The 5,519-nt window shown below is 48.7% G+C and overlaps 1 protein-coding gene across 1 annotated transcript in view; it reads left to right on the plus strand.

The window, feature by feature from the left end:
- Nucleotides 1-5,519, plus strand: part of GORAB (golgin, RAB6 interacting) — a 24,076-nt gene that overhangs the window by 9,024 nt on the left and 9,533 nt on the right. The window lies entirely within an intron of this gene.

A 5,519-nucleotide genomic window follows, 5' to 3' on the forward strand; every position in this document is an offset into this window, starting at 1 on the left:
TTGAACAGCACTGGGCCCAGCACTGACCCCTGGGGGACACCACTGGCCACAGGCCTCCAACTGGACTCGGCCCCATTTATCACCACCCTCTGAGCTCCACACCAAGGAAGCTCTTTGGAGATTCTGCATGGAAGTGGACGTGGTGAACAGCCTGATCCSCCATGGGGCCTTTAACCACACCGGGAAATGGGAATCAGGCTCCTAAATGGCTTTTGAGAAGGAAAAAGGCTCCCCAGTGGCAGCACTGGCTCTTTTCCATCAGTGCCTGAGAGAGCAAGCAGAGTCTGAAGGCTCTTGGGGCCCGAGGGCTCTGCAGCCTCCCCGCTCCAGCCCCTGCCTCTGTTTCGCACAGATCCGACAGGAAAAAAGGCTGGAGGAGGCTAAGGAGGCACGGACAGACAGCGGAGAGGTTTGGCTCTTGCTCAGAGGGAGGGAAAGAACCTTTGGCAGCTCTCGTGAAGGATAAACCAGGAGAAAAACGGCCCCTCTTAATTGCCTTGTTCTRGCAAGTGGAGCGCGGGGACACGCAGCACCATTAACACGCGGCGAGCGGCTCCTTAGGCATCGCTGCTCTTGCTCTGAGACAGGGCACTGACTGCTTAGGTCAGGCTTGCCAGGGGCTTAGAGCTGGTTTTAGGCTCCTGCTGCGAAGGCCCTTCCAAATCGCGGCTTGGTTTTATTCGGTTCCTCCCGACTCGCCCCAGCAGAGGCGAGGGCAGGAGGTGGCTCTGCAGCACATCCCTGTGCTGCTCCGTTGCCCTGTTTTCCTTTAGGTTTTGGCTCCCAAAAGGCTGCGTGGTCAAAGCAGAGGTATCTCCATAGAGCCGGAGTGAGGGGCGGTCAAGTGGGATGCCCAAGTGTCCCCCTGCATCCACCCTGGGGCACGTGGCCCTGGTCGCTGAGGAAAAGGGCTGGATCAGCACGGAGCGAAAGACGTCACGCTCCTTGTCCCCAGGGACGTGAGTCAGAGCGACGGATTCTGGAGACTTGTGAACGCAGCAAAYGCGCGCCGAGGAATGCGCCTCTCAAAACACTTTTTTTCCCCTCTTTCCTTTTTTTCCTGTTCTTCTCCCCACGTCCTTGCTCCCATCCCTGCAAGTGTTTTTAAATGCTGGTGGCTTCCAAATTAGCAGGCGCCTCGTCGAGGTTGCACTGCCCTCTGTCCCCTTCCCGGAGGTGCCGGAGCTGCTCCGGGTGGGCTCCCCATAAAGCCAGTTTTCCAGGGTGGCTCCGGTGGCCGGGGCACATCAGGGCCGCTCTCTGCTCTTTCTGCTGGAGGAGTTCCTCGTGCCTTAGCTAAACGGGAGGGTGTTTGGGTCAGTCCTAGAGCTCTTCAAAGGGAGTCCGAAGGCCTTTGCTTTTCCCTTTTTTGTTTTTTTTTTTCCCCTCGCTATAATGGCAGAAACGTATTTTTTCAGTTGCCTCTCACATTGTAAAGACCGAAGTGCTTTTGCTCAACTTTAAAAATAAAAAAATAAATAAAATTGCCTCTGGATGGAGACCAGAGCTTGCACGTTCCCGGGGCGGGTGGCGAGCCTCTCAGCCTGCCCCAAGGCAGCCTCCTCCGGGAGCTGGCCAAGATTTCCACCCTGGAAAAAACCGCCCCTCTGGCAGGGCTTTGCACGAGAGGGGACGGCACCAGCCGCAGATCGCTGAACTGGGCTGAAGGAGCCAGGCAGCATCGCGGGGTGGGAGGGCCCCGGAGTCCTGACCACTGCACCCCGAAAATAAACGTGACCTCGGAGGAAAGCTTGAGACGAAGGGGAAGGGGAGAGAGGGGCACAGCTGATTCCCAGGGGCTATTAATTCTTGCTAAAAGGTGAAAGAAGCSGAGCAACCGCCCCTGGTTTCTTTCACTAAGAAGGGAAGGCAGCTCATTGAATTTGCTGTTAAAATTGTAATAATAATAATAATAAAACAGAGCCCCTAAATTATCCTATTAAAAAAATAATAATAATAAGAGGTAGCTGCCATTTGACATGTGGTCTGGTTTAAATCCTGGGAGCAGCACAGCCCCTGAATCTAACCTGCCAGAGCAGAGCCCCGCTGGCTTCAAAGGCAGCGGGGGACCCTCCGCTTGGCTTTCAAGCCTGGGCTGGGGCTGCTAAGGATTCCGAAGCTCTGAGCAAGTTTTGGAAAATCTCTTTTTTCACGGCTAAACAACCGTGGAGAAATACCTCTTGGTAGGATTGCACCAAGGGAATAGTTTGGGGTGTGAGGCCAATAGTTTGGGGTGGCCGGGCTGCCCTGYGCCTCGCGCCCCGTGTCTGCAGTTCTGGGGCTCTGTGTGAAACCGGGAGGGTGGAAGTGCCCTCTGTGAGCTCAGACAYCCAGATTCCTTCAAATGAGGCCGCCTCCAACAGTCAATCTTCATATAACGCTCCCAAGACAGTGGCAAAAATGCAGACCACGTCTCTCTGCACATTCTTAGGGGCTTCCCAGCTGCTGCCATGCAGGGGCTGCTACAGGGATRCTGCACACATAGTCTGCTGGCAAAATAATCCCGCTTTTCCCAAATCTTTCAGGCTGTATTGAACTACAATCTGATGCCAGCTTGTGCCCAGCTGGGGAATCTGGGATATCTGCTCCTTCTCCTCGGTTCATCTTCAGYTTCCCCGCTGGCGAGCCCGTGGCCGGGAATTGCGGCGCTTTTCCTCCTGCCACGAGAGGAATCTGGAAACCATTACAAGCCGCTCACGCTTAATCACTTGGCCACATCTTAAATGCCTGTCTTAATATCTTGCAGGAGCGAAGATGGCATCGGAGTTTTTGCGGTGCACAGGTTAAAGCACCACGTGCACAGCCCCTTGGCGCCGCGACCCCGTGCACGTTTCAGGGGTGGCTGGTCCCAAGCACCCCACAGGTTCCCTCAAACTCAGGTAGGATTTCAAAGAAAACTTAAGATGTAAAGGAAAACGCAGGGGGAAAAAAAAAAAAAAGAAAAAAAGCCTTAAGGCAACTAGAATGAATCACAAAGATGAGATGTGGTAGTTCAATAGAAAAGCCAAGTTCTTTCATTCCTCAAATGTCAAGATGTTTCACTCCAGCCTTGTCAGGCTGAAGTGGCCTGCTTTCATGAAGTTCAAAACGGGATTTTTCCTTTTCCAATAGACCTAAAATTGGAAGAAGAGACATGTTTTTTGTTGGTGGGTTTTTCTTTTTTTTTTTCTTTTTTTTTTTTTTAAGTTTGTCTCTCTTTTTAAGATTAAATAGTCTCAAAGGAAAACAAAACATTTTGTCACTGGTCAAGCACCAAAGTGAAAAGTATTTCTCCCATTGTCATATTAAAAGCTCTTCCTCTTCAACTCGAATCCTCAAGCCATCAGGACARCTCCCCAACTTTGTTTTCACTTTGCTGCTGTAGTAGTAAAGAGCCTGATTTTGGCACCATTCTTTCACTCAAAGATTTCTTTATTAAACCATTAATTTACCACTAGCTGTTGGGASCTGTTATGAAATCAGTGTTCATATCTAATACAGATCCATCTCTGTATAATTATCCAGAGTGCAGAAGCCAGCCACTGCTAAGCATCTTTGGCCATCAGGTTGCTTATTTAGAGCCTGAAGGGCAGATTTCAAGGCTCTAGACGCTCACTTTTGGGAATCTTCATGAGATCTTGTAGCCCTCTTGAGCCTTGTGTGCCCCAGCAAGGTATGCAGTCACTACACTGTTTTAAAACTAAATAAAACACTCCCAGAGAAAGTACTGAGCCACAGCTTGAACATTTTGAAAGGGAGCTGCCAGTTTATGAGGGTGATTTTCTAAGGTCACAAGAAGTTGCTTCTAAAGTCTCAGGAGGAGCCAAGCACTCTGCAGTGCTCCTTGGAAAACCTCCTCCAAATCCAGTCTCAACACATAAAAGTTCTTCCCCAAAGGACACCCGTAAACACATTGGGGTTTTAAATCCTCTTGCTGCAGCGTGAAAGTATCAACATTTTGCAAACTTTATGGCGGGAAAGAAGCAACGTTCTACCTTAAAGACTTCCAAACTCTAGCACATACTTGTGGCCAAAGCCCCCGGGAGGAGGTGGGAAGGCATGAGGAGCAGGGCTGGGAGAGGTGTTGGAAGACATCCCGGAGCAGCTCCCACACTGGCACGTGGGCTGCCTTGGATGGGCTCCTCCAAACAGCACCATCAAGCAAGGGTATCAACCATGAAGGGGTGGGAGACCCCAACAACCTGGGGTCTCCATCTCCCGAGGACCTCCGGGTGACCCACACAACCCAACGCGCTGAAAACCGTGTCCCGGTGTCCCCAGGCGGCACCGACTCCACCTCTATCTTGCCCGACAGATGTTTGCTCTTAAAAACATCTGTCGATGGAGACTCCAGGCTCTTCCCAGGCCAATTTGTTCCCTGTTCAGCTGCCCTAACTGAGGAGAAGCCCTTTCTAGTGTCTAGCCCATCTCGCTTGCTTTACCTATCCACCCGGGACACTGAAAACTGATTATCCCTGTCTCTTTACAGCTGCATTTTATATATTTAAGGACTCTTATCATGTCTTCTCCCCCACAGTCCTATCCCATCCAGACTAAACAACCCCAGTTCATTCACTCGAGCATTTAACAACAATAAATTTGTTTGATGACATTCAATTTGTTTAGAGCAGCGGTTCTAATAATCCACCCTAGGCCAAAAATAACAAATATTTAGGAAATTTCTCGTCAAATCTCTAGTTTTATCATCTGTTTTGACAGTGAGATTGCAATTTTTAACCCAAATGGTTATAATTAAGGCAACTGCTTTCTATTTTTCTGTGTAAATGTTTGAACTACACCCTTCACACTGGCTGAGTGATACAATTAAAAGTATTAAACAAATGTCATGAGATGCTTGTTTTTTTGGAAAATATTCTGTATTTTTTACATATTTATGAAGTGTCTTTTAAAAGCTATTAGCCGCAAAAATATTTCTTTAGCTATTGAAAAATATTTATGAGTATCTGCTCAGCTCTGCATACGCCATCCAAAGTGGGAAATCTATAATATTCAGGATATTTGCAGGCAGGATGAATTTTCTTTTATTTCAATAATTTTTTTTTTCTGAAAATGATGTTATTTTACCAGCTTTTAATYCTATATAGATAGGGATGGACAGCCTTTTTCATATAAACATCTTGAGACAAGGAATTACCAGGTAATATTTTTTATGGCAAAGTAATCTCAAATACCCTGAGCGAGGACAGAAAGGAAGATCCCTGAATTTGCCCGAATAAGTCTTTATATATACTTTTTTTTCCCCCTATAAAACACATAGGAGTTTCATGCCTGGGATAAAGAGAATATAGCGCTTTTGTTGTTGTTGTTGGTTGTTTGTAGTATTAAAACTTGGAAAGGAGGAAAGAACTAAAGCTCAAGGCAGAGATGTGGAATTCGCACATCACGAGGCCCAGCTGGTGGGTTTGGTTTAGGCGGCTGGTCTCTATGTGGGCACACGGAGCGCAGCTAAACACATATAAGAGCCGCCAAGGCCGCCATGACTCCCCCTCCCCTCCCCCCCACCGCCGCCATCTTCCCGC

The sequence above is a fragment of the Nothoprocta perdicaria genome, unplaced genomic scaffold (genome assembly GCF_003342845.1).
Source record: "Nothoprocta perdicaria isolate Ctin4 unplaced genomic scaffold, notPer1 scaffold_34, whole genome shotgun sequence".
Classification (NCBI taxonomy): Eukaryota; Metazoa; Chordata; class Aves; order Tinamiformes; family Tinamidae; genus Nothoprocta; species Nothoprocta perdicaria.